Consider the following 4,811-nt stretch of genomic DNA (forward strand, 5'->3'; position numbering starts at 1 on the left):
ACTTATGTAAGCACCTGAGGCTTTAATTTGTCTTCCAGTATGCTGTATGTATGATCTAATAGCTTCCTCCTGAGCTTGGGGCTACCGAATTGAGGAATAAACTTCATCTCCTCAGCAGCCAGCTTCGCGCCCTCACAGAACTCACCCATGGCTCTCACACCTGTGCCATCCTGTGGCTTGTGGTTCACCTGTTGCATCTTCTGTATGGTGTTTAAATGCTTGAGATGGACACGTGTGAAATCTCAGAGCACCTTGGAGCCGCCTGTTCCCCTGACTTGTCCTTGTAGATACAGGGATTACTCTCCAAAACGAGAGGACTCTTCCCACTAATGCATTGTGTCTGATAATAAAGCTGTGGCTATGTCTGTGATGTGCAAGGTTAGTGGACTAACAGCATGATGCAGGCCTGTTTGTTCAAGGGGATGCTGCTGTCTCAGCTCTGCTACCTCTTGCCAGGCAGAATTACAAAGGTAATTGTGCGATGACGCAAAATAGAGGGGGGCTTTTGGGAAGGGTGGGTGTAGTGGCTGGGGCTGCAGAAGCTTGGTGAGCACGATACGTGCTGTTCGTTCCCTTTTTGTCCAACAGCTTCCGTTAGTTTTGATATGTGTCATTCAGCAAAGACTTGGCTATTTGTTTTTTTCTTTTTCTGCTAACTTGTTCTGTCAGTTTATATTTACATAATCTAGTTTAAAATTGCAATTACAATATAATTGCACACACATGTAGTTCAACACCTTTGTAAGGGTATCCACTTAGACAACTGTTTTAGCTAAGAATTTTTGAATCCAATAAACACAAGCTATCCTTTAAATAATTAAAAAAGCATGTATACTATTGGATTCTATACGTCCTTTCAGGGTCATATTAGTCACAGAATACAAATGCCTAATATGTACTGAGCTGTAGACATTTTTTGGTAAAAGAGCAAATATACAACTTTGATTTCTCTAGTGTATTGGGCTGCTGCAAGTGTTGTGGGTATGTCTGGTCAGAGTTCAAGTTTCTGCCAGTTCTGAAGGAATAATTAGCAAGTCTTCGAAGAGCTCTGGAGGCGGTGATATTGTTAGCAATAAGTTCAGGCCAGCTATGGCACTCTTTTAATAAGAGCTAGCAATAGGTGAAATATGTAGTCTTTTGTTAACTTTACTGAAATCTGTCCATATGCTCCGTGTTATCTTGCTTGAAATTGCAGCCAGGCACGTTTTAAAAAAAAACAACTATGGCATTTCAAAGTCTATTTATTAATATTTCCTTATTTTCTTTTGTGAAAGGGTATAGGAACATACACTGAGACAGAAAAATAGAGAGTTGCTGTTAATGTTCATTATAATTTAGAGGAAATGTAAAGATTAGCTATACTACATAAGAAATAGTAATTTAATCAGAGATTTTCTGATAAAAATGGGTAGCACATATTTAATGAGAGGAAACAAAACCAGAAGGTTTTTAACTTTTGTGTCTACAGTAATAGAACAGAAAAATTCTCAAAAATTCTCAAAAAGTCTCAAAAATAGAATTGGATTGAAACCTAAAACTTCAGGCCGCTAGGAATCATCTCTAGTCAGTACATAAAATCTACTGCCGTGATGAAGGTACAATTTTAGCACTAACCTGCAGAATTCATTATGAAAATGGTTTGGGTTTGTATTTGCAGTAGAAGAGGGTATTTCAGTATTAAATAAATCCACTAAACAATTGTTTACTTGATGGATGTGAGACTGGTTTCTCCCTCTTACTTGCTCAAATGAGCATCACTTAAGGAGTTTTGCTGTTACCCTTCAGCTTTGAACGGTTTGGCACATCTCATTGTACTGATTGTTTTACTCATTCCATATGCTTGTAGAGCATTGTACTGAAATTGCAGTTAGAGGGGGAAAAAGTACATTTGGGTGAAGGAAAATAAACAATAATCCTTTAGACCACACAGGATTAATTGTTTATTTGTCAGATAGAGAGGAGTACAAGAAGAACTACCGTAAAGTTTATGACTGAACTCAAATAGCTTAGAAAATCTATAATAATTGATGTCTGATGTGTTATGATGCATCAGCATGAGGAAATATTGAGCCTCAACCTTAACATGATTTTTGTGATCTTGGATAGTTAATGCATCCATTAAAGAGGGAGAGTAAAATAATTTTGTTGCAAAGCTTGAGTCTCCTTTGTCCATTCCATGAGATTTAAGTCAGTGTTAGGCCATTCTGCCCATCTCATGTTATAGGTGCTCCGAGTATAATTTAATATTTCACTAGCCAGTTAACCAGAAAAAATAATACCTGTCACTAACGGTCTGAACTGTTATTCCCCAGGTTTAATCAACTCATTTTACCAACATTTCTTTTGCCCCCCTGTTTGAGGTCTCCTGTTTGGCACAGACGTCATGTGATACCCGATGTGGGAGCTGGAGACTTGAGAGCTGTTTTCCTAGACTAAATGTTTGAGGTTACAGGACGTGGCCTAGTTTCACATAAGCTTTCAAATTTCAGTGGGACATGCTGAATCCTGAAACTGTCAAATAGTGTATTATTTTTGGAGTGAGAGAGAGTACGTGTGTGTGAGTGTGTGAATGACCTTTACATTTTTACTCTATCCTGAAAGTCTGACTTCCTGCCCTTTCTCCCATGAGTCCATAAACTTTAGCAATTAAACTGAACACTTTTTAAGGAAGAAATTCAGTACAGAAGAGAAGAACTGGAAATGAGAATGGTGTATTGAGGACAAAGCAAGGAGAACAGCTAAATGCTATAAACTGGTTGCTTTGTGATGGATGTAGAAAAATATGGAGAAGCTGGGATTCTTTCATTTTGCCATGTTTGCCTCTCCATCTTAGTAAGGTCAAGACCTGTGTGTGTTTTTTGTTTTCCTTCCTGCAAAAGAAGCTGAAAGGTTTTTCCTACTTGTCATCAAAGCAGTAGGAGTGATGACTCGTAACAAATGCCATCTCTTTATTCCCAAATCCTTAATTCTTCAAACTTTGTGAGCAACTACAAAGAACCTCTCTTAATGCTGAATAAAATTGTCCACATGTTTATCAAATATCTCCTCCTTGTTATCAGTGACAGAAGTGTATTCATGTTACTGGTACCACACGTCCCCCAGTCTTGCAAAAAGCTGTGCATTCAGGTGATACATAGCAAAATCTGATCCACAGACTATAAATTCCCGTATACAGAGGTATGTGCTGAGTGGTAACAACAGAACTGTGGATGCCGCAGCAAACTTGTATTTTTTTCCCACTGAAGTGCAAGTTGTTTACAAATATTTTCCCTTCTATACAAGGATAAATGCCTTCTCTATCTAGAGAGTTAGAAGTCTTTTCTATGTCTAAAGGAAATAAGAATAAGCCCAAGTTCCTACCTAATATCCCCCCTCCTTGTGGGTCATTTAAGAGTATAGCGCTATAAAGGAAATGCCACCATTTGTATGGGATCAGTAGGATTAAATCCATTTTGCTATAGATTTTTATCTTCCTCATTACATCACCTTAGCAAAACCAATTCTTCCCCCCGAGTTCTGTGCAGTATCTCTCTAGTTACGGTCACTGCTCTTTGTTTCATTGGTAAGTTGGCAGTCCAAGCAAAACGGATCACACCTGAGCTCTTGCTGTAGCCTGTTAGGCTGCGTAGGCCATTGAAATGGACATTTCCTTTATCTCATTGCCAATTTTTACAAGAATTGTAGAAACTTTAAGACTTCTATACCCTGTCAAAGCTTGCTGACAGTGGTGGGTATTTTAGGTATATGGAGGACTTTTGGATAATGCCTCTGCTGGTTGGGAGTCAGACCTTTTTTCACCTTTCCTTCTGAAGCTATCTAATAATTAATGTTAAAAGAATTAAATGGTATGTAATACGATGCAGTGATATCTGTGGATTATGATATTGTAGGGCCTTTTCTTGTGGGAATACATGTATACTTTCCATTAACTTTGCAAGTATGTATTGATATAACAGATTGAGACGTTCAGGGCAGTGAAATGCACATGAGCTATGAAGCCTTATGATTTCACAGGAAACTATTCAAAGCCTGGGAACTTGGTCTGAAAAGTGACATTATGCTTAATTCAGCTCCCATGACAGAGCTCCCATCAAGCTGAACTATTCTGCTGAAGAAACCTATTAACCAGGCTAGCTCAGTGCATTGGCAGTACTCCTTGTGAGTTTCTTTCTTTCCTTTAGGGAGATAGTTTTCTTTCAAATAGCACTGCATGCTAGGAATGTCTGCCTTTTTTTTTTTTTTTTTTTCTCTCTTGTGCCACTGACTCATTGACTCTGGCATCTTGACTACTGCATTTTTTTGGCTAGGAGGGAGGGGTAATTTGTACCCAGATTTAAAGCTCTGTAAACCCTTTCATATTGAAAAGATATGAAGCAACTTTCTTTGTAAGAAAGCCTGGTGTTTAGAGTCTAAAATAAGTCCATGATGCTGCAAATAACCTCAGGCAAGTCATCTTACCCTTCTGGCCCAATTTTATGATTAGTTACTGAGCTGTGAATGCTAAATGCTATTAGCAATATATATTATTGTAGAAGGTGAGCAACAGCATTGCTCTCAAAAAAAAAATCTGTATAATGCAGGTCTAGTCTACTTGGACACCTGTGTATGGCCTAAAACAGTTCCAGTATTGTTTTCTTGGCTTGTAAACAGCTGTTATCAGTTGAAATAGTACTTAGGACTACTTAGTAGTTGTTATTGAAAATGCAGAGCACATGTCTTAACGCTTATGTTGTGTTGTGACCAGCATTTGGCCCTGTGTGCCTCCTGGGATATCAATAAAGGGATATCAGTAAAGCCAGGTGACTTAAACT

General features: G+C 38.4%; 1 protein-coding gene across 2 annotated transcripts in view; it reads left to right on the plus strand.

The window, feature by feature from the left end:
* Positions 1–4,811, plus strand: part of EEFSEC (eukaryotic elongation factor, selenocysteine-tRNA specific) — a 162,339-nt gene that overhangs the window by 33,973 nt on the left and 123,555 nt on the right. The window contains exon 1 of one of the 2 annotated variants that reach the window (XM_084531161.1): positions 320–470. The exons of the other annotated variant lie outside the window; for it this stretch is intronic. The gene's annotated coding sequence lies outside the window, so the exon portion shown is untranslated. Of the gene's footprint in view, positions 1–319; positions 471–4,811 lie in introns of those variants that run through there. 2 annotated transcript variants of the gene reach the window in all.

The sequence above is a fragment of the Aythya ferina genome, assembly GCF_964211825.1.
Source record: "Aythya ferina genome assembly, chromosome: 10".
Taxonomy (NCBI): domain Eukaryota; kingdom Metazoa; phylum Chordata; class Aves; order Anseriformes; family Anatidae; genus Aythya; species Aythya ferina.